General features: G+C 43.8%; 1 non-coding gene across 1 annotated transcript; it reads right to left on the bottom strand.

The window, feature by feature from the left end:
• Window positions 1–23,625: 23,625 nt before the first annotated feature.
• Window positions 23,626–23,789, bottom strand: LOC135273771 (U1 spliceosomal RNA). The gene has a single exon (XR_010341577.1). It is a non-coding gene; the product is annotated as a U1 spliceosomal RNA (small nuclear RNA).
• Window positions 23,790–24,952: the final 1,163 nt, after the last annotated feature.

Genomic DNA, 24,952 nt, shown 5'->3' on the forward strand with positions numbered 1-24,952 from the left:
AGCAACTTGCCAAAAGCCACACAGGTGTGATGAGACCCCAGCCTTGGTCCTAGTGTCTTGGAGTTCCCTTAGTCAGCTGAGAGGTATTAGTTCACAGTTCCAGAGAACAGCCTGGGGAAAGCCAACTTCTGTAGGTCAGGAAGGAGGGGAGAGTCATATATGGAGTGGAAATAAGCACCAGGCAAATGTCTGAGAGAATAAATATAAGGAATAAGGATATATGTTAGGGAAGGGAGGGGATGAATATAGAGAAGAAAATGCAAAAACAGCAAGCAGGACATGACCTCCATGCTCAGTATCATCCAAGGAGGGCTCCTTTTGTGCTGAGTAAATGAGACCGGTCTGCTTCTGCCCCTATAGGAATATCAAGCACCATCCCTGATTCAGGCAGATATTTAATAGCTCAGTAATTCACTCATTCATTCAGTTAAAACTGTTGTGCTCACTATGTATCTGACATCATGGTGGTGAGTGAAAGATTAAAGACGTGGCCTCTGCAACAAGACGGTGCTTTCCTATGCTCATGTGTCCAGCCAGCCCCTTTCCTCCCTGCCATTTTCACATGATGGCTTTGCAGGTGGCGCAGATGTGTCCCCGAGTCATCCATGCTCCCTTGCCACTTTCACCCCTACCCAATAGCATAGGCTTTAAAGTGAACTCTGGAGCCACACTGCTTGTTTTCAGAAGTAGGCTCTGCTCCTTCCCAGCTTGGGAATCTTGGGCAAGTTCCTTATCTCTGTGCCTCAGTTGCTTCATCTGCAAAATGGAGCTAACAACAGAACTCCCCTCATAGAGTTGAGGACTGAATGAGTTAACACTCGCACCACTCTTAGCACAGTGTCTGATGCATAACAAGCATTCAATAAACATCAGCTGTTGCATCATTGCAACCGGCCACATGACAAAAGTCACTGCCAAACATAAGGAAGTAGTAGTCAATGGCCACAGACCTGAGCAAAGCTGAAAGGTTTTCATAGGAAACCAGACCTCCTTGAGGTGTGAATTGGCCAGTGAATCTGGCCTCCTTGCACAGGACTCTAATCAGATAAGTACAGGAAATTAAGCATTTATACATCTACAGGCCAAAAGATAAATTGATTATTGGAATGGTAATTGGCTAGTAAGTTTGGAGAATTTCCTATTTAAGCCTATATATGAAAGACCCACTCCTGCTCTCTGGCTCTCAGCCATGTCACTGTTAGAAGGGAAAAGATAGGTGAAGGTGGATGGGAGTCCCAGAGAGACTTCTGAGAGGGTGCTATGGCCCAGAACCAGGAAAGGCAGGGGTCCTAACAGCAGGTCAGTGCAAATCCAGCTCCTTGAGAAAGGTAATGGGTGGCCATGGCTAAATGTTTTCACAATTTTGACACCACACTCTCCTTGGTGTCTTCCCACCTGCCTTCCCTCATCCCAACCCAGGGTGAGGTCAAAGACAGAAGGATTTGAAAGCCTGGACCCCAAGTCCCAGGAAAACTCCTTTCTCTGTTCCCCTGGATTAGAAGATTAGGAGGAGAACAAAGGAGCAATTCACAGGTGAATTCTCCCGTATTAGACTCAGCCACCACCAAGTTCCCACCATCTCAAGTGGCTGGCGAGGGGGTTGAGACCAGCTGTCTGGCCTTAAGCAGTGTCTTTGCACAGATGCTTCTCCCGGAGATGCTGCTCTGCCTTCCAATGCATGCAGCTTGGAGGAGAAGCGAGTGAGTGTGTAAGTGTGGACATGTGTATGTGTGTATATGTGTCGCTTAAAGGAAAATCGGAGGCAAGAGAGACAGGAACAGAGTCAGAAAATCTCCCATAGATTTTCTGTTCAGAAAAACTCATGGCTCCCACCCAGTTTTCTTAAAACAAGAAGACGGACAATGCCATGGAGGGACAGCTGAATAACTGATACAAATGAACTCACTTCCAACAGAAACACATTCTGCAAAAGAGAGACACTTGGAAACTTGTGAAAAGTTGAGAGAGAAAAAAACTTGCCCACAATTTCCTCATGGGCAGAATTTGGGTACATTTCTTCCAGTTTTTGTTCCCCTTATGTTTATTTTAAAATATATATACTTATTATCATGCAGTTCACACTTACATGGGTCCTGTGATATCTTCTTTTTCTTAGCACTGTATCACAAGCATTTTTCCATGTTCCACACATTTTTATCCATCTAGCTTTCTTATACAATGAATCAACTGGAGGATGGATTGTTTTTGTTTCTTTTTTTAATTTTTATATTTATATTTTTCCATAAATTATTGGGATACAGGTAGTATTTGGTTACATAAGTAAGTTCTTTAGTTGTGATTTGTGAGATTTTGGTGCACCCATCACTGAAGCAGTATACACTGCACCATATTTGTTGTCTTTTATCCCTCACCCCCATCCCATTCTTCCCCCTAAGTCTCCAGAGTCCACTGTATTATTCTTAGCCTTTGCATCCTCATAGCTTAGCTCCCATTGTGAGAGCATACGATATTTGGTTTTCCATTCCTGTGTTAATTCACTTAGAATAATAGTCTCCAATCTCATCCAGGTCACTGCAAATACTGTTAATTTATTCCTTTTTATGGCTGAGTAGTATTCCATCATATTTATGATGTCTGTGGTATATGTGTGTGTGTGTGTGTGTGTGTGTGTGTATGTGTATCTCACAATTTCTTTATCCACTCATTGATTGATGGGCATTTGGGTTGGTTCCATGATTTGGCAATTGTGAATTGTGCCGCTATAAATATATGTGTGCAAGTATCTTTTTTTGAATAATGACTTCTTTTCCTTTGGGTAGATACCAAGTAGTGAAATTGCTGAATCAAATGGTAGTTCTACTTTTAGTTTTGTAAGGAATCTCCACACTGCTTTCCATAGCAGCTGTGCTAGTTTACATTCCTACCAGCAGGGTAGACGTGTTCCCTGATCACTGCATCCATGCCAACATCTACTGTTTTTTTATTTTTTGATTATGGCAATTCTTGCAGGAATAAGGTGGTATCGCATTGTGGATTTGATTTGCATCTCCCTGATCACTAGTGATGTTGAGCGTTTTATCATGTTTGTTGGCTATTTGTATATCTTCTTTTGAGAATTGTCTATTCGTGTTCTTAGCCCACTTTTTGATGGGATTGTTTGCTCTTTTCCTACTGATTTGTTTGAGTTCATTATAGATTCTGGATATTAGTCCTTTGTCAGATGTATAGATGGTGAAGATTTTGTCTCACTCTGTGGGTTGTCTGTTTACTCTGCTGACTGTTCCTTTTGCCATGCAAAAGCTCTCTAGTTTAATCAGGGCCCAGCTATTTACCTTTGTTTTTATTGCATTTGCTTTTGGGTTCTTGGTCATGAAATCCTTGCCTAAGCCAATATCTAGAAGGGTTTTTCCAGTGTTATCTTCTAGAATTTTTATAGTTTCAGGTCTTAGGTTTAAGTCCTTAATCCATCTTGAGTTGATTTTTGCATAAGGTAAGAGAGGAGGATCCAGTTTCATTCTCCTACGTGTGTCTAGACAATTATCCCAGCACCATTTGTTGAAAAGGGTGTCCTTTCCCCACTTCATGTTTTTGTTCTTTTTGCTCATTCTTGCTTTGGCTATGCAGGCTCTTTTTTGGTTCCATATGAATTTTAGAATTGTTTTACTAAGTCTGTGAAGAATGATAGTGGTATTTTGATGGGGATTGAATTGAGTTTGTAGATTGCTTTTGGTAGTATGATCATTTTCACAATATTTATTCTACCTATCCATGAGCGTGAGATGTGTTTTCATTTGTTCATGTCATCTATTATTTCTTTCAGTAGTGTTTAGTAGTTTTTCTTGTAGAGGTCCGTCTACTCCTTGGTTAGGTATATTCCTAAGTATTTTGGGTTTTTTGCAGCTATTGTAAAAGGAGTTAAGTTTTTTATTTGATTCTCCACTTGGTCGCTGTTGGTGAATAGAAGAGGTACTGGTTTGTGTACATTAATCTTGTATCTAGAAACTGCTGAATTCATTTATCAGTTCTAGGAGCTTTCTGGAGGAGTCCTTAGGGTTTTCAAGGTAAACAATCATATCACCAGCAAACAGTGACAGTTTGACTTTCTCTTCACTGATTTTGATGCCTTTTATTTCTTTCTCTTGTCTGATTGCTCGGGCTAGGACTTCCAGTACTATGTTGAAGAGGAGTGATGAGAGTGAGCATCCTTGTCTTGTTCCCATTCTCAGAGGGCATGCTTTCAACTTTTCCCCATTCAGTATTATGTTGGCTGTGGGTTTGTCATAGATGACTTTTATTACATTAAGATATATCCCTTGTATGTCAATTTTGCTATGAGTTTTAATCATAAAGTCATGCTGAATTTTGTCAAATACTTTTTCTGCATCTATTGAGATGATCATGTGATTTTTGTTTTTAATTCTGTTTATATGGTGTATCACATTTATTGACTTGCATATGTTAAAATATCCCTGAAACCCTGGTATGAAACCCACTTGATCATGATGGATTATCTTTTTGATATGTTGTTGGATTTGGTAAGCTAGTATTTTGTTAAGGATTTTAGCATCTATGTTCATCAAGGATATTGGTCTGTAGTTTTCTTCTCTGGTTGTGTCCTTGCCTGGTTTTTGTATTAGGGTGATGCTGGCTTCATAGAATTAATTGGGGAGGGTTCTTCTTTCTCTGTCTTGTGGAATAGTGTCAAAAGGATCGGTACCAATTCTTCTTTGAATGTCTGGTAGAATTCTGCTGTGAATCCGTCTGGTCCTGGACTTTTTTTGTTGGAAAATTTTTAGTTACTCTTTCAATTTCACTGCTTGCTATTGGTCTGTTCAGGGTATGTAATTCTTCCTGATATAAGCCAGGAGGGTTGTATTTTTCCAGAAATTTATCCATCTCTTCTAGGTTTTCTAGTTTATGTGTATTCATAGTAGCCTTGAATGATCTTTTGTATTTCAGTGGTGTCAGTTGTAATAGCTCCTGTTTCATTTCTTAGTGAGGTTATTTGGATTTTCTCTCTTCTTTGCTTGGTTAATCTTGCTAATGGTCTCTCAATTTTATTTATCTTTTCAAAGAACCAGCTTCTTGTTCAATTTATCATTTTTATTGTTTTTCTCTGTTTTAATTTCATTTAGTTCTGCTCTGATATTGGTTATTTCCTTTCTTCTGCTGGGTTTGCAATTGGTTTGCATTTCTCTAGTTCCTTGAGGTGTGACTTTAGAGGCTCAGTTTGTGCTCTTTCAATCTTTTTGATGTGGGTGTTTAGAGCTATGAACATTCCCCTTGGGTTTTGGTATGTTTTGGTATGTTTTGTCATTATTGTCGTTCAGTTGAAGAATTTTTTAATTTCAATTTTGATTTTGTTTTTGACCCGATGATCATTCAAGAGCAGGTTATTTCATTTCCATGTATTTGCATGATTTTGAAGATTCCTTTTGGTGTTGATTTCCAGTTTTATTCCACTGAGGTCTGAGAGAGTGCTTGATATGATTTCAATTTTCTTAAATTTATTGAGGCTTATTTTATGGCCTATCACATGGTCTGTCTTGGAGAAAGTCCCACACGCTGTGGAATAGAATGAACAGTTGGATGGAATGTTCTGTATACAGCTGTTAAGTCCATTTGTTCCAAGGTATACTTTAAATCCATTATTTCTTTGTTGACTTTGTCTTGATGACCTGTCTAATGCTGTCAGTAGAGTACATAAGTCCCCCACTATTACTCTGTTGCTGTCTATCTCATTTCTTAGATCTATTGGTAATTGTTTTACAAGTTTGGGAGCTCCAGTGTTAGGTGCACATATGTTTAGGATTGTGATATTTTCCTGTTGAACAAGGCCTTATACTATTATATAATGTCCCTGTTTGTCTTTTTTAACCACTGTTGCTTTAAAGTTTGTTCTGTGTGATATAAGAATAGCTACCCCTGCTTCCTTTTGGTATCCATTTGCATGAAATGCCTTTTTCTACCCCTTCACTTTAAGCTTATGTGAGTCTTTATGTGTTAGGTGAGCCTAAAGGCAGCAGATGGTTGGTGAGTTCTTATCCATTCTGCAGCTCTGTATCTTTTAAGTGGAGCATTTAGGCCATTTACAGTCAATGTTGGTATTGAAATGTGAGGTACCATTGCATTCACTATGCTCTTTGTTGCCTGTGTACTTCATTTTTTTGTTATTTTGCTTTTGCTTTTTAACTTGTATTTTTGCTTTATAGGTCCTATGTGACTTATGCTTTAAAGAGGTTCTGTTTTAAGGTGTTTCCAGGATTTGTTTCAAGATTAGGAGCTCCTTTTAGCAGTTCTTGTAGTGTTGGCTTGGTAATGGCGAATTCTTTCAACATTTCTTTGTCTGAAAATGATTGTATCTTTCCTTCATATATGATGCTTAGTTTCACTGGATACAAAATTCTTGGCTGATAATTGTTTTGTTTGAGGAGACTGAAGATAGGACCCCAATCCCTTCTAGCTTGTAGGGTTTCTGCTGAGAAATCTGCTGTTAATCTGATATGTTTTCCTTTATAGGTTACCTGGTGCTTGTGTCTCACAGCTCTTAAGATTCTTTCCTTCATGATCTTTGTCCTTCATCTTAACTTTGGACAAAGATCTTTTTGTGGTGAATTTCCCAGGTGTTCTTTGTGCTCCTTTTATTTACATGCCTAGGCCTCTAGCAAGGCTGGGGAAGTTTTCCTTGATTATTCCCTCAAATATGTTTACCAAGCTTTTAGAATTCTCTTCTTCCTCAGGAACACCAATTATTCTTAGATTTGGTCATTTAACATAATCCCAGACTCCTGGAGGCTTTGTTCATGTTCTCTTATTCTTTGTTCTTTGTCTTTGTTGGATTGTGTTAATTCAAAGACCTTGTCTTCAAGCTCTGAATTTCTTTCCTCTACTTGTTCCATTCTATTACTGAGACTTTATCGAGAGCATTTCACATCTCTAAAAGTGTGTCCTAAGTTTCCTGAATTTGTTATTGTTTTTTTCTTTAAGCTATATCTATTTCTTGAATATTTCTTCCTTCACTTCTTATATCATTTTTTGGATTTCCTCGCATTGGGCTTTGCCTTTCTCTGGTCCCTCCCTGAATAGCTTAATGACTAACCTCCTGAATTCTTTTTCAGGTGAATTAGGGATTTCTTATTTGTTTGGATCCATTGCTGGTGAACTAGTGTGATTTTTGGGGGGTGTTGACAAGCCTTGTTTTGTCATATTACTAGGGTTGGTTTTCTGGTTCCTTCTTATTTGGTATGCTTTGTCAGAGGGAAGGTCTATGGCTAAAGGCTGTTGTTCAGATTTTTTTGTCTCACAGGGTGTTCCCTAGATGTAGTACTCTCCCCTTTTTCCTATGGGTGTGGCTTTCTGTGAGCTGAGCTGCAGTGATTATTGTCTCTCTTCTGAGTCTGGCCACTCAATAAGTCTACCTGGCTCCAGGCTGGTACTGGGGGTTGTCTGCACAGAGTCCTGTGATATGAACTGTCTATGGGTCTCTCAGCTGTGGATATCAGTGGCTGTTCCAGTGGAGGTGGCAGGGAGGTGCAATAGACTCCTTGAGGGTCCTTAGTTTTGGTGGCTTAATGCTCTATTTTTGTCCTAGTTGGCCTCCTGTCAGGAGGTGGCACTTTCCAGAAAGCATCATCTATAATAGTGTGAAGAGGGACCAGTGGTAGGCGGGGCCCTAGAATTTCCAAAATTATATGTACTTTGTCTTCCACTGCCAGGGTGAGTAGGGAAGGATCATCAGGTGGGGGCAGGGCCAGGTGTGTCTGAGCTGACTTTCCTTGGGCAGATTTTGCTGCAGCTGCTGTGGGGGATGGGGTGAGATTCCCAGGTCACTGGAGGATTATGGCTGCCCCTGCTGAGTCATGCAGGTCGTCAGGGAAGTGGGGAAAAGTCAGCAGTCACAGGCCTCACCCAGCTCCCACACAAACCAAAGGGCTGGTCTCACTCCCACCATGTCCCCAACAATAGATCTGAGTCTGTTTCCAGGCACAAGGCGAGATGGGCTTGAAAACTTGCCTGAAGCTTTACACCTCCCAGAGTATTTGGGGTGTCTCCCGGGTCCTGCGGGAGCAGTCCACTTCCTTCAGAGGGTCTGTGGGTCCTCTCCGGATCGCTGGTTTGTTCTTGCAGTCAATCTGGAGCTAAAATTCACAGTGCAAGGCCCCACGTGCTGCTCTCTCTGAAGCTGCAATCTAGTTCTGCCTTCTGTCCACCACGATCCCGATATCCTCAGAAGAGTGATTGTTGAAGGTGTCCAACATGATTCACAGCACAGGAGAAAAGACCAAAGTCACCATATTGAAGCTCATCCAAGGCTACTTCCAAATACACTGTGGGAGGCACAATCTTTTCAGTTGCTTTATGATCCAAATAAAATAAAAGAAAGGCAATGAAAACTGAAGCTGTAAGGAAAATTTTGCTGACTATAAAGATAATTGGACCCTAACGTGGATTACGGGTTCCTTAGATCTTTCTGTCCAGAGTGAATTGTGGTCAATTCATATTTCTTCCTAGATGCCAAGAGATGCACCAAATATGGTTCCTCTTACCAAAAGGGTTTAGTATTTGATAATTCATAATGGATCATTTTCTTCACTTCCTGCTTTCCTCTATAAAGCAAATTCACACACATTCCCATTTTCTAGAACCACAGCAGCTTCACACATTAAACATAAACAGTCTTCTTCTTCACTTTCTCCAGGCTGGGCATGCTCATAGTGACACTGAAGAGATCCTAAAAAATATTCCTTTGCAGTGAATTGAGGATTCATTGTGAAAATGGAACTTTTAACAAGTACTGGTAGATCTTGTTTCTGCCAGTACTTAGTGTCTACCTTCCTATTCTCTAAAAAGCAATGCCAGGATGGGCCTTTAATACAACGTCTAAAGCAGAAGTGTGTTGGCTAAACAAGGACGGTGTGGTTCTTAGATGGGCAGGTATTGCATTACTGAGGGAATGACCCGTGAAGAAGTGAAGACCTGTGTGTGGTCAGAAGTCTATGTGGAGTGGAGAAGTTTCCAACCTGAGTGTGGAGAGTTAACACATCTTGCCACTCAACTCCCCTCCTCTGGTCCATGGGGCAGGGAAGAAGTCATTCAGACCAAGAGGGAGAGGAATCCACCCTTCCTCACTCTCCAGCTCCCATAGAAACATCAGCTGCCCTCAGCTGAGTCTAAAAAGACTGAAGACCCAGCTCTATGGGGTCTTCATGGAGCAACCCACCAGTCCTTTTGGCACAGTTTTGCCATAGCCCACAGAAGTTAGGAAAGAATAAAGATGTGAGTGGATCAGAAAGGCAAAAATTAGTGGTCACAATTTGGAAGAAAAAGAGGTTCTTCTCTTTGAAGTCGTTTGTCTGAAGTGCTGGGAGGAAAATGGAGAACTTTTTCATGGTTATAATGCCTTCAATTGTAATTGGAGGCTTGAGGAATAAATTGATGCCATTGCTAACTGCTGCCCTTCCTCTACCTTCTTTGGAGAGCCCTTCCTAACCGCTTCAGCTTCCTGCATCTGAATTCTCAGGCTCCGCACCCAACTGCCCATAGAGGAGTATCTTCCTAACTAGGGATGGACAGGTGATAGGGAAGGGGTGAAGAAGGATAGAATCATTATAACGAAGTCTCTGGACAAAATTAAAGTTGAAAAAACCAATGTCATCTCTAGCTCACAGGACAATTAAGGTCCCAGTTTGCAAAGAGATGTAATTCCAAGTCCTAAGTGGAGATGAGATTACTAAGTGAGACATGGATGCTGGGAGGGGAAGGAGTTGATAATTCTTACAATTAATTCTTTAAAAGCCATAACATACCAACAATTGGAAAAAGGACCTAAAATGTCATCTTGAAAACTCCCTATTTTGCAAGTGAAGACATGTAAGTTCACTCCATCTAGGTGGCGTGCCAGAAGTAACATGGCAAGTCAGGGCCAGAGCCAGAGCTGTGGTCACAGGCTTCTGAATCCAGATCCAGGGTTCTTTGCATTGCTCCATGCTCATATTCACACCACATGTAAGGCCCTGCTAAGCCTCACCGGGACATTCCCCTCTCCCACGCACATCCCGCCTTGAGTGTGGGTTATTTCTCATCAAGGCTTTGCTTGGTGTGATTGTACAGCCTGAGGTCATGTAACAGGGAGAGAAGCATGCACAGGGCAGGGCATCAACCACAGAGGACTCTAGGGAAAGCCTTAGGGGAAAGGCGAATGGCTGAGAAATAGAGAAGGAGCAAAGACCTCAAAACATTCAGAGTGGAAAAGTTTAAAAGCTGACAGTGATATTGGAAGAAATGCTAAAAAACATTCTGCTTTAGGCAGAGCTGTAAAATGTAAACATGTGTGTTCTGTGCCCCAACCCTCATTTTCCTCTCTCTAACATTGAGTTTCTCTTCTTCATGAGCAAAGTTTTCTCCCAAGAAGCATCTAATGAGCACATCTGAAAATTATGTCAGGCAGATTCCATAGGATGTCAGAACTGGAAGAGACCAGGACATAACATTGCCAATCCAGCCTGGAAATATGTTTTTAATCTAAAAGCTCAATAATAGGGATCATCATCATCTTTGTTGAAGGCCAAGAATGTAAATCTAAGCCCTTAAGAGCCTGCCTAGCATATTGCCAGCCCTCAGCAAAAAGGACTAGAACTCCAGAGTTTCTCCCGGACTCTGCATCCCATCTCAGGAGAGTGTGGCCCAGGTAGGTATTTGCAGGGCTTGATCAAATGCTATTGCTGGCATATGTCTTTTCAGGGTACTCTGACACACACTTCACCTGGGGCCCCCCACTCTGGTCACCCCAAGTATTTAGAACCATGTCCATTCCAAGAGGTCATTATCCCTTCTCTACTGGAACTCAGGAGAAGTGGAGGTGAGACAACACCTCCCCCTCCTTCTCCTTGGCCACCACAAGACTCACACACCAAGTTGCAGTTATATGCAAATTTCTTTGTTGAATAATGAGGGAAAACTGGTCATTTAGGCTGGACAAACTTCTGGTGAACTCTGAATATAAACTCTCTCTCTCAGCTCCCAAGGGAAGGCATCTAAGGCTTAGGCTTTCGCAAGGAGCACATTGTCTGTGCGGGGTGCCATATTGCACAACTCGAGGAAGCACCATTCACATATGTGTGAAGGCTCCCCCGGCCCTGTGTGGGGCCTGACCTATAGCTATCAAAGCACCCTTGCCTCACCCCTAAGTTGACCCACCTGCGCTCAGATCATTCACATGCCCTGAAGCCCCTGCTTCTCCAAGTCTCTGGGTCCTAAATACCACTCTCCTTCAGGAAACCCCTTCTCCTTTCCATACAAAAAAGTCTCCATTCCCTAAATCATTCCTATGTTTTACTGTCTCATGTAGAGCTATCCATGCAGCCTATGGTCATCACTGGTATGTTGGCCTCACCCAGTCTCAAAGGTACCAGTAGAAGAATCCAGTCCCATAAGCAAGAGTGAATGTGAATCCTCTCATTCTCCTATCAGTGAGAGCTGTCCCAAAGACAAATGATAAATGGGAGTGGGAGGGAAAAGAGTGCAGAGTGAACCACTGTGGGAAGAGGCTCTGGCCCCGCCGTTATAGTCAATGAGTATCCATTATTGTATGACAAGCATTTGGTTTCTTTGGGGCTCTCTTTTATAGACAGTCATCCCCACCAAAGGGCTACTCTGGGGTTTACTTGTGACTCCATCTAACCAAAAGACTTTAATAATAACCTGCATGATCCCCAGATAGCAGAGCCCCTCCAAGTGCATGCATCTCAAGAGGGCCCATATTGTTGGGAAATTGGATACTGAGGGATTAAAAAAAAAATCTTAGCTATCGCAATGATTAATAGTCTCTAAAGGGTCACACTATATGAACAGACATAGAGTATATGGAGAAGACGGGGAAGTGATAAGGAAACCAGTGTCTTCAGAGGCTCCTTAGGGAAGTGATAATTTTGAAAAGTTGAGAAACACTGCTCTAACAGAGGAGGGAACCAGGGATAGAAGGAAGTTGTCATTTTTATTGCTACCATAGTTCATGTTACTATTTGTTACCACCATCATTATTATCATAATTAGAAACATTTCATACCCATGCCCTAAGTTAATCCTGCCGACCATCTAACAGCGTAGATACTATTATACTCATTTAAGATGTTGAAACTGAGCTTTAGAAGTATTATCCAAGATCACACAGCTAGTAGTTGGCAAAGACATGATTTCAACCCAATTCTGTCCGACTCCAAAGCTCATGGTCTCAACCATCCTAGAATACTGACCATAAAAGGGAGAGTAGCAACAGAACAGCACATCCCTAAATTCTACCGTCTACTCTACCAATCTAAGCCTCGCTCTAAGACCGTGGTAAACAGTCAGGTTGTAAGAAAGGAGACAGTCAAATCCTGGAAAAACTCTAGGTTCTGTTGAGCATGGGGTGGAAGGAAGATGATCCTGCTCTTTCCTGAGTGTGCCCCTTCTTCCTGCCCCAGGAAGCACCAGCCTTTGGGACCAGGAGCCTGGAACCCAGGGCAGAGAGAGAAATAAGAAGTTCCTGGTATATGCTCAGCTACTGCTGCCGAAACCCCAGCTGGGGCTGCAGCCAAGCCCAAGAGATGGGATGACCTCTATACAAACAGAACTTCCCCAGGCGGTGCTTCTGCAAATATAAACATGTACTCACCACGTGATGGGTTCAACCAGTTCATATAAACACCGAAGAGAAAAAAAAAAAACCAAGGGGAAAAAAACATGCTTTAAAGAGACTGAGCTGGGTATGTAGTTTTGTGACTCAAACGGGATGATCAGGAGCCAAAAGGGCCTGAGTCTAGTGGTCCTGCTATCAAGTCACAGGGACCCTTCCAAACCTGCACACAGGAAGCCTGCACCCCATCCCAGTGTGGGAATCCCTTGTCAGCGGCCGCAGATCCATGCATGGCTGGCTTTTTCTCTATATCTGAAGCACATTGGGCTGAACATCCATGAAAAACAGAAAGGGCAGTCCTGAAGCAGGAGGGCCAGCTGTTAAATATCAGAAGGACTGCCCCACTGCCAGGTGCTTGCGGGAAGTGGGGGGTACCTCAAGAGGTCCATTTAAGCTTGGGAACTATTTAAGCTGAACTATTTGGAGGTGGGGAATGGATGGGGAGAACTCTGAAGAAACAACACACCCTTCCTCTCTGCCCCTACGTTCCCTACCCTGTTGCCTGTACTGGCAAAGAGGACACTTTCCCCCGCAGCCCTGTGTTATCTGTGGAATGCCAGCAGAGTCTCTGTTGTTTTTGCAAACAATCCATACTACTCCTGCAAAAAGAGCCAGCTCCGCAGAGCATTTGCAAAGACCACGCTCTCCTGGGCCACAAGAGCCTTGACAGCACTCATCTCTGGCACCCATGACCCAAAATAAACTGGCCTAGGAGAAGGTTGACCACTAGACCCAGTGGGCTGCAGGGATGGGATGCTCGGTGCTGCTGCTGTGGTCTCCCCAGTGTTTCCAGAAGAAACCACAGAGCTCTGGGAAGCCACAGCAGCTAGAGCAGTCAGACATCTCCAACTCTGATCTGAACCAAGAGGACTGTGAATGCTGCTTCCAGCCCCACCCCTACAATGGTATTCATTCTGCAAGCACAGCCTTCTGGAAGCTCAGCAGAGCATCAGAGAGGCCCACCTTACCTGCTTGGCTGTCAAAATAGCACTGAAACCCAGTCCAGCACAGGAACGGAAAAGGGACAGGGGGGAAGATACATGAGCAGGCATAGCCTGCGGGAGACTGGAAGAAACTGGGAGGCAGTATAAAGAGGGAATAAGGGCCAGGCACAGTGGCTCATGCATGCAATCCCAGCACTTGAGAGGCGGGTGGATCATAAGGTCAGGAGATCGAGATCATCCTGGCTAACACGGTGAAACCCTGCCTCTACTGAAAATCCAAAAATAATTAGCCGGTCCTGGTGGCACATGCCTGTAGTCCCACCTACTCAGGAGGCTGAGGCAGGAGAATTGTTTGAACCTGGGAGGCGGAGGTTGCAATGAGCCAAGATTGTGCCACTGCACTCCAGCCTGGGCGACAGAGCAAGACTCCGTGTCAAAAAAAAAAAAAAAAGGAAATAAGGACAGGTGGATTGCAATGCAATGTACTAACACTAGCAAACGCTACCTACATTGTTGTGCCCATTTACTTTGATAATATCACATGCATGCACTCAGGCATCTCCACATGTGCCAAACCAATAATAGGTAAGTCCTGTAACAGCAGAAGATACTAGAAACAACCCAGGCCTGTGGACTCCTAACTCTACCACGTATCTGTGTAACTTTGGGTGAGCAACATGACTTCTCTGCATGTCAGTTTTTAAATGGGATGAACGATAGTACATATCTCATAGAGAAACTATGAGAATTAAATGAGCTAATATTTGTGAAGCACTTAGGACAGTGCCTGGCACACATCAAGCATTCTTAGCATTTGTTCAACAAACATAGGCTCAAATGAACTTACCTCATATTTAATGCCAAAGGGCCCCTCACCCTATTTTTCTTTTATTCGTTCATTTATTTACCTAATCAATATTTATTGCATGCCTACTGTATGTCAAGTTCTGTGTTAGCACTGCAGCTACAAAAATGAGAAAAAACAATCACTCTTGGGGCATCTCTTTGATTACCTTTTTCTCCAAGTAGCTACCACCTCTGTCCAGCGAAACCAGCCCAACCTAAATCAAATCTTGCCTAAGGGCACACACCCTTGAATGCAGGGTCTGAAAAGGAAAGTTGGTTGTGGTTTTACAGCCGCCCCCATCTTGGTGTACAGAAGCGAAAACTGCTGGAGTGACTGCATGAGCCCCAGTATCAGAATGCAGGCGGTGTAAACCGTGGCTTAGCTGAAGTGCCTGGTTCTGCAGATTGCCTGGCTGAAACCCTATTCCAGTTCTAGCAGGCTTTTCTCTATTGCAGAGGCTAGAAACCCCAAAAACTACATTGCTAGGATGTCCCAGTTAAACTTTTGGATATGAGCTGAGACCTACTAACCAGACACATTCCTTCAAGACTCTGATTTGGAATCCAGTGATGAGGGAAGAGAGGACCCATGTGGGATGTCCATTTCACTGGTGCCAACCGGGGTGCAAGCAGGTATACTGAGCAGCCGCTGTGGCTGTGGCTTCCTGATTCAACAGGCAGCTTCCCAATCATGGCAGAGGGAGCAGTGCCTTTAGGGGCCCAATTCTGCAGTGTCGGTTTTTTTTGGAGTCATCCTGAAAGCTTAGCCTAGACTCTTTCTCTTCAGCCCTCCCGTTTGGTCCATGATGCATCTATACCTCTTTATACATCTCCTTCATCCTATACTAGCTGGACTGGATTCCACTGTCTGCAACTAGGAGAAGTGGAAGAACACCCCAAGAAGAGCTGACCACCCTTAACGATGTAATTATGGTTAAACAAAGACCTAAACCTAATAAGAAAACCAGATCCCCTAAGGCGCTAGGAAGGAGGAGTCACCAGTTTACTATCTGGCCAGAACCAACAGCACAACCAGGCAGGAGATTCAACAAATTCCTGCTTGACATTTTTCTTAACAGTAAACTTCCCCTGTTTACCAGGCAGAGAAAAAGTGTGGAAGGTCTTGGCTGCATAGGCCATGATGAACTGTTATAGATTCTGCCCCACTTCAGCCCTCAGGTTGTCCATTTCACTGGCGCCGACCGGAGTGCAAGCAGGTACATGGAGCAGCTGCTGTGGCTGTGGCTTCCTGACTCAACAGGCAGCTTCCCGATCACGGCAGAGGCAGCAGCTCCTTTAGGGGCCCAATTCTGCGGTGTGGTTTTTTTGGGAATCATCCTGGATGCTAGGATGTCCAAGCAGTTAAACTTTTGGATGTGAGCTGAGACCTATTAACCAGACACATTCCTTCAAGACTCTGATTTGGAATCAAGTTATGAGGCAAGAGAGGACCCACGTGGGATGTCCATTTCTCCTTGAGAGAAGGACTGCCAGTCTCTCTCTCAAACACAAATATATCCCCCACCCCAAGGTATTTGCCCTTACTTTCTTGCCTGCTGGGAAGTGACTTTCTATCACATTTCCCTATTATAGAATGTCTTCTTTTCAGCACTTATCAGTTATTGTACTAATTTATTTGCTCATGTATTTATTATCTGTTTTCCCCCTATTAAAACATAAGCGTTGGGAGGTCAGGAGCACTGATTTGTTCACTCCGAATCCTTAGTCTGCAGAACATGCCTGGTAAATAGTGAAGGCTCAAAACGAGTGTGTTGACTGACTAACTTGTTCACTGATTCTAATTCCTCAAATCTACTTCCTAAGGTCACAGGGTTTTGAGTCAACCAAAAATACCCATCAGGCAGATGAATTAATCCCTAGTACATCTGGAGAACAGAAGGGGCTCATGGGTTAAAACATAAAGGTCAGTGGCAGGGAAAGCCTTCTTCCCTGTGAAATTAACAAGTTAAATCAGATGGAAATAAATTTAATCTTCTCCTTCTCCCCTTATTATCCTAATTGCTTTAGTTTTGTGGCAGCTTCTCAGCATTCTCACCATGGAAGGCAATTCATGTTGCATTGGTAGCCCAGAAAGTAATTATCCTGTGGTTTTATTCTAATTCACTAACAGACACTTTGGCTTTAAAGACCTCTGAGAGTGAAAGAAATAATGAAGATTAGAAAATGCATTTGCCATCCCTTCTGCTTTTTCAAAATTTTAAACTATGATTTAAAATAATTAGGCATGACAATTATATGTTTTTTGAAATTAAAGTACACGATTTAGAGTACAATGTAAAACGTAAATAGATGCAAACACCGAAATACAACTGGGCATCTCAATTGCTGACTTTAACTGGTTTGGAATATTGCTGAATATAGCCTTGGTTTTATTCCAGAACTGAGTAAATTAAACACTTTCTGATTATCCTAACTTGGACATAAAGTCTCCCCAGGGCTTATCCCAAGTCTAGTGTGCTTTGTATCTTTGTAGCAGTTTTTGTTTAACAAAAAAGAAAAAGAAAAAGAAAAAAAAGTTCAAGGAGTGTCCATCCAACTTTGGTCTCTAACAAGAGAGAACTTGAATGTCCTACTTGCAATTTATCAGAGAAAAGTCTAAGTTGTCTTCTCAAATTCCCAGCTCTTTTCCTGCTTCCTCCCCACCTTGCTACCCACCAAGAAGAAAATAAAAAATCAGACAGAAGTTTTCCACCCTCTTGAGATTTCCAACCCAACACAATCACTTCAGCTTTCCCAGGACACGCCTGCCGTGGACACAGACTATCTTGCAGAAAGAAAAGAAAAGAAACAGAGAGAGAAAGAAGAAAAAGGAAAAGGAAGGGAAGGGAGGAAAGAAGGAAGGAGAAGAAAGAAAGAAAGAAAGAAAGAAAGAAAGAAAGAAAGAAAGAAAGAAAGAAAGAAAGAAAAGAAAGAAGAAAGAAAGAGAAAGAAAGAAGAGAGAGAGAGAAAGAGAGATGGGGAGGGAGGGAAGGAGAAGGGAGGACAGGCACCAGTCATGGCCCATTTGCCCCATACTTAACAGGCAAAAGCATTATTTACAAAGGGAAGGATGCTATTTTCAAAAGATATGCAAAATCATTTCTCTACCATGGGTATCCCCCACATTGCACCCAAATTTTTATGCAAGATCCTTTAAAAGTCCTGAACAAAGTGGCAAAACAGAGACAAGCACAATCACCATGAGAGGGAAAGGAAGGTCCTGGGAACAGGCCCCAGATGCCTCAGATTCCCCGCCCACCCCAGCCCCTCTTCCCTCTCAATTTGGTGACATGAATCTCTGGTGTAGGAGCCTCTTCTCAAGTTTAATCCACCACTTGTCAAGCACTGAGTCAAATTCCCCCAGCTGTCACCATGAGTCTGCTCATCGAAACAGATGTTGATAGTTTGGTTTTACAAAGAAGGAAGCTAGAGAAGTGGAGGAGTGGGGTCTGGAAACATGGAAGAGAATGGGATGTGGCTCTCAGAGGACTCAGCAGGCTTGCAAATTCCATGGCATCCTTATTTTCTGAGAGTTTTTCACGCTGTCTGCATTGCACAACATCAACTCCTTCTACTCCGTCTCTGTCTCAGCTTCTTTCTTCCCTCTTGTTGGTTCCTCATGCTTGGAAACCTCCAAGGATCATTTAATGTGGTGGTTCACAGATTACAGAGAACAGCAAAATGTCCCCCAAAGTTTGAGTCCTACATGGGAATGCCAACTCATTTTCCAAGTGTTCCATCAGGGGAATTTCTGAGGCAAATAACGGAGCCCCCAAATCAAGCTGAATCCAACAATACAGAGACAGATCTCCTCATGTCACTGGAAGAGCAAAGGTAGAGTAGCTTTAGACATCGCATCAGCAGTCTAGTGACATTCTCTAGGCCCCACAATGTCACCTTTCCCTCTTTCCACATGGCTATCCACAGCCCCTGTGTGGTCTCTCCTGGCGACAGGAGGTTACCAAGAGCAGTGGAAACTAAAAGCTTTTACATTCAACAAGAGAAAGCAGAGAAATGTCTGCTCCGAGCATGAAATATAAATCCTTCCACCATCTAATCTGAGTGGGCTAATTTGGGTCACTGAAATAAACAATAGCTGTCACTAGCTTAAACCAGTAGTTCTCAAACTTTTCTGACATAGAATCACTTTAAAACTCTAAAAATGATTGAGGACTCCTGAGAACTTATTTTTAGGTGAGTTACATCTATTGATATATATTATATTAGGACTTAATGCTCAGAATTTTTAAATATATTTATTTGTCAATTGGTTTAAAATAATAATAACAGCATTACATATTAATATCAATAACATATTTGTTATTTTTTTTAAACTGCAGCTTTTAAGAATTCAATGAGAAGTGTGGCATTGTTCCACACCTTTGCAAATCCCTTTTATTTCCAGTTTAATAGAAGACAGCTGGCCTCTCATATCTGCCTCTGCCTTCAATCTGTTGCAATATCACATGACAGCTCGCCTCTGGAAAACTTCAGTATATACTTTCGAAAGAATGAAAGTGAAAAAGGCAAATAATGGCTTGGTATAAAAATAGTTCTGACCTCCCAGACCCCCTGAAAGGGTCTTGTTGCCACTCTCTAAGGACCGCTGGCTTAGCCTCACTAGGTCTGCCCTCCAAATCAGGGGGTGGCATGGACGCCTGGACAAAACAGCTCCTGTTGGAAGTGGAAAGGGGCGCTGAGTTTGGGTAGCAATGAGCAGTGTCCCTTCACCATATTAAAAACACACAAACAGACAACATCTACCATCTACCATCTCTGACATTTCATTTAAAAAGGGCGTTTTGATATCAAAGGCATAGGATAAACACAATTTTATGACAAAGGGTGGGGGTTGTGACTGAATGCCTATAGTTTTATGAAAAACTTACTACACATGGTAGTAAGTAGCGAGGCATGATGGCTCATGCCTATAATCCCAGAACTTTGGGAGGCCAAGGCAGGCAGATTATCTGAGCTCAGGAGTTCAAGACCAGCCTGCCCAACATGATGAAACCCTGTCTCTACTAAAAATACAAAATTAGCTGGGCATGGTGGTGCACACCTGGAAACCCCACAACTCGGGAAGCTGAGGCAGGAGAATCACTTGAACCCAGAAGACAGAGGTTGCGGTGAGCCAAGATCACACCATTGCACTCCAGCTGGGGTGACAAGAGCAAGTGCCATCTGATTAAATAAATAAATAAAGCATTTTGATATCAAAGACAAAATGAACAAAACTTCATGATATTTCATGATAAAGGGTGGGGGTTTTGATCGAATTCCCATAGTTTTATGAAAAACTTACTACACTGATTGGAAATAGAAAGAGAGGAAGAAGACAGTAGGTGAGTGGTCTCTGGCTTGAGAAGAGGTGAGAAAAGGTGGCAGAGGAGGGAGGGCATTTGCTCAAACAAAGAAACAGAGAGGAAGCAAGTTTGGGGTAGAAACTTAAATTCTGCTCTGGACATGTTGAGCTTGGCCAGGACCTGAAAGACAGCCAGATCAGACAACTGAACATGGAAACTTGGAACTCAGACCCCTCCAAAATTCTAAAATTTGGGCTATGTAGAAAATGCATAAAGAAGGAAACAAAAAATCCCCCGAACTCTCATATCCCAGAGACAACTGGGATCAAGATGCCGTTCTGGTTTCTAACAGCCATATTCCTTGGTTTACTGAGAGGCATAGCAGTGTGGAGGTTAAAAGCAAAGTCTCTGAGCCAGGAGCTAAGCCAGTTACTAGCTCTGCGGCCGTATACCGTTAGCGATGGCCTTCTCTCTACTTCAGCTGTTTCATCTGAAATGTAGATCACCATGGTACCTACGCTATAGAGGGAATTTCAGGAATGGTGACTCCCATTAAGTCCCTGCCTTGTTCATCTCAGGAACCCCTTAATTTAGCACAGGCACATGGTGACTGCTTGATACATACTTAATAAATATGATTTTCACAGGTGACCTATAAGGAAGGAAAGAAATAAAATGCTACAACGAGGAATTTTAGGAGGACTTCCTAACTCAAAACCATGTAAAACCAAAGTGCATATTCCCTGGGGATATTTCCCAACATGATAGACTTCGATCAGCTTCAGATGGGAGCAGAGACGGAGGAATGGCCACAGTGATCCGCAACAGCCCTAATGGCCTGAGCAGAGGCAGTATGCCCTAATTAAAAAACAAACATTTAAAAAATCTTCTGGGTTCAAGTCCCAGCTTGTGGAGGTTTATAGAAGGTGGGAGTTTATGGGACTTCAAAGATCTTCCTTACTTCTTCCACAGCCCACATGCAAATCCCTCCCATACTCTCTCTTTGGCAACCTGACCTCTAATCCTCATCTGACCATATCTGCGACAAGGGGACTTATTCTCCAAAGAGCCCATTTTAGTAACAGGTCCTTGGAAAGATCTGAAGCAGACCTCTTTGAAAATGTCATTGACATGAAGGACAGATGCCCTAAGCTATCCTAGGATAGCGAACCTGGTTGATATCCAAGCCAGAATGTTTATGGGACTGACTCTGCCCTTTCTCTTCCCCACGGGGGATACCACCTCTCGTGAGAACAAACAAACCCACCTCAGCAGATGCCGTTTTAGAACACTTGATCCATTTCTCCAAGTAGTTTTTTCAAATAAGACAAACCTCTGCTAACTCTGTGAACTTGATTAAATTTCTAACCTTTCTTAGCCCTCCATTTCCTCATCTGTAAAATGAGAAAATTAGTTTAGACAATTTCTCACTGAAATCTAATCTAAGACTAACACTGCAAGCCTGTGATTACTCTTGCTGGTAAAGTGGCAAGTGGGGAGAGAACAGGTACACAGGATTTATGTGGGAGTCAAACCTGAGCTCCAGGTAGACACCAGTCGTGGCAATGAGCTAAGGCTGAAAACCTGGAAAAGGCCCCACCTGCCCAACAGCTGTCAGGGCTGCGGAGGAGGGTGCTCAGAGCTCCGCCCAGAAGCCAGAACTTCAGAAAGTGCCCCCCTTCCCACGTAGAGCTCTGGGACCACAAGGTGACTGGGGAGGCAGGTGACTCTCTGGGGAAGGCTCAGCAGGGTCTTTTCTAGGTAAGATTTCCAAAAGTTCTTAACAAGGCTTGGGAAACCACTGGGAAGATTATAACTGAGGGAGGAATAATAATGAGTATAAGCAGTAAGACATCCAGGAAGGGCAGGCAAAAACAGGAAGTTCAAGGTCACAGTCCAGAAAATGGCAACCCATGGTATGGATGAAATGGGGATGGTACCGAGATGCCACTGCCGTGCCCCCAGCCCCGTTCCAGCACAGTGCAGGGCAGGAGAGGTGCCACCATGGACAGTGTGGACAGTGTGGGCTCTAGCAGAGATCATGGAGCTCAAGTCACGTCCCCCAGCCCTGCTCCAGCACAGTGCAGGGCAGGAGGGGTGCCACCATGGACAGTGAGGGCTCTAGCAGAGATCATGGAGCTCAAGTCACGTCCCCAGCCCCGTTCCAGCACAGTGCAGGGCAGGAGGGGTGCCGCCATGGACAGTGAGGGCTCTAGCAGAGATCATGGAGCTCAAGTCACGTCCCCCAGCCCCGTTCCAGCACAGTGCAGGGCAGGAGGGGTGCCGCCATGGACATTGAGGGCTCTAGCAGAGATCATGGAGCTCAAGTCACGTCCCCCAGCCCTGTTCCAGCACAGTGCAGGGCAGGAGGGGTGCCGCCATGGACAGTGAGGGCTCTAGCAGAGATCATGGAGCTCAAGTCCCACCACACCCTGATTCACAACCATGTAACTTGGACCAAAAAACTTAACCTTTCCAAGCTAAATTTCCTCATCTGTGTTATGGGTGTAATAATAGTACTTACTTCATAAGGTCCTTATGGGATTAAGTGAGATAATTTTTCAAAGCAAAACCCTAAGATGCACCCAATAATGTGAGTAGCAGTGGCAGTCAAAGCAGCCATCGTTGTCACCATACAGACCTGCCCTCACCCAGCCCTGTGCCAACAATGGAGCTCCCGCTCATTCTCGAAGTTCCAGAGTCTGGAGGAGATGATGGAAGGGAGGAGACAAGAAGGAAAAACCAATCCCAATGACAAGCCCAAAGATAGAGTCCTTTTATTCTCTGCACACCAGCCCCCACACCGCCACCAGCTATGCCTCTCATAGCTCCTGGCAAGGGGCCTACAGAGTGCAGTGGGGGAGCCCACAGGCCACCTGGACTCCCACGGGGGCTGCCGGAGTGGTGGAGAGGCTAACCTCATAGGTGACAGACAGGGAGCCTCTGAGACAGCAAGGGGACCACATGCTCAATGGAGAGACAGAAAATGAAATGTTTTGCAGTGATGTGAAAGGGGAGAAATGGGAAAGCATTGGCTAAAACAGTGTGGAAAGTAGGATTGTCAGATAAAATGCAGGACACTCAATTAAATCTGAATTTCAGATAAGGAATGATTTTGTAATACAAGTAGGTCCCAAATGGTTCATAGGATATACTAAAAAAAAAAAAAAATTGTTGGTTATCTAAATATCAAACTTAACTGGACGTCATGTGTTTGTATTTGCTAAGTCTGGCAACCTTGGCAGGAAGCACGGCTGTAGCAGGCTGAGGAGAGTCCTCGGCGGGCAGGAAGAGGGGAGCTAGACTCAGCCTGGCAGGGGAGGGGAGGGGGCAAGGTCAGACCAAGTGTGCAGAGGAGCTGACAGGGAACCTGATGTGTAAGCCATGAAAGAAGACAGAGGCTGGACAGAGGCTGAACCGAGGCTGATCAGCTAGAGGAGGGAAGGGAGAGCTCTACGGACCTTGTGTCCAAGGCCCAGAGTCTGAGAGAGCTGGCCATGTTAGGACAACCGCTGGCAGCCAGCGTGGCTGCAGCAGAGGACATGAGGCAGAGAGGGCCAAGGCAGGACAGCAAGCAGGTCCCCAGGGAAGGGGTCTGGGTAAGGGGACCCTGGTTCAGAACATATTTGTGCAGGATGCTTTTAGCATCACCATGTGCTGGACTTTCTTCTGGAGGCTACAGTAGTGAACAGACAGATACGCTCTGCTCTTACGGTGCCATTTATTCCAGCAGAAAGTGAGGGCATTTCAGACAATAAACTAGCAAACAAGGCTGTGACAGAAAGAGGCTGCCAGAGCTAACTGCCACTCCCATGCATATCTGGTTAATTCTAATTCACCTTTAAGTTCCTTCTGAATATTTTGTCCTTGAGAATGCCTTTCCTTTTTTTTTTCCCAGGGGAAAGCACGAACGCAGTCCCCCACTACCACAAATTATGCAGTCGAGTTTCTCACATTTGGGGAAATTGCAGGGGTTAGCACATCCGGAGTGCAATGGATAAGCCTCACCCTGGGAAAACCACCTTCGTGATCATGGTATCTCCCCTGCCAGATAAGTATGAGAAAGCCTTTCCTAAACCTCTTAGCTAGGGTGAGGTGCCCTCCTTGGTTTTCCCAGTACCTCCTGGACTTCTGCCAGCACAGCACTTAGTACCTTTGTTGAAAATGGGGTGCTGACTTCTCCTTGTCACACACTAGACCCCAATACACAAGTACCCCTTATAATTATGAAGCTTTACCAAACTGTCAGCATGCGAAGTGCTAGAACAGAGGACCCAAGGATGTTCGAAGTCTCCTATGGTAATTTCCTTAGGAAACCCCTCCTCCGAGGTAACCCCTGTCTCCAATTATTTCAAGGGAACATTGACTAGAAGTAGAAGAATAAGCTGTGGAACATCTTGAGCTGTTCTTTCTAGATCTACAAGAATCGGCATTTCAGGAGAACCTGAATGGTTTGATGTCATTGTTAGTGTGCCTTTCTGTGTGAGATAGTATGAAATCATGCTGCTTCATCTTTGGTGTGGTGGTGATGGTAAGGGCAGGGCCCACAGTGGGGTGAGTGGCTGGAATAACCAACTTCAGGTTTAGTGGGTGATGTCTAATTATGTGTGTTTAGTGTACAGGTGTATATGTCAAGATAGACATCTAGACGTGTTGATGTGCCGCGGGCAAGCTGCCCTCCTGTTGGAACACCTGGGATGTACAGATTTGGAAAAGGCCTCCCATGCAAGCAACTGTCAAGAATGATGGATTCTTGACACCTCAGGGAAGAGGAAGGCACAAACAAGAGGCCTGAGCTCTGGGAACCTGTTGGAACTTAGTTCCATTGTCTCCATCCTTGACTAGGAAGGACCAGTGATTGGTGGTTCTTTCTAGTTTGCGTAGAGGACATCTGAGCCTAGAAACCACAGAAGTGATTGGAGAGGTGATAAGAACAGCTGGGGAATGATTTGAGGGAGACAGGAGCAGTGGAGGAGGGTGATCATGGGATGGGGAGGCAATGAGGCAGAGACCCAGTGGGGGATACCAAGAGGTGATTTTGCAAGTCAGAAAGAAAACTAGGATGATTTTCCTTTAAAATTGTTGTTTTGGGCAGGAAATTCTGTTCTCCACCTGTGATGCTGATTATCTTTCTCCTAAATTTTTTGATCGTTTGTTTGAGATGGAGTCTCACTCTGTCACCCAGGCTGGACTACAGTGGCACACACGATCTCGGCTCACTG

This window comes from Aotus nancymaae, unplaced genomic scaffold, assembly GCF_030222135.1.
Source record: "Aotus nancymaae isolate 86718 unplaced genomic scaffold, 86718_ANA_hifiasm-v0.15.2.pri h1tg000008l, whole genome shotgun sequence".
NCBI lineage: Eukaryota > Metazoa > Chordata > Mammalia > Primates > Aotidae > Aotus > Aotus nancymaae.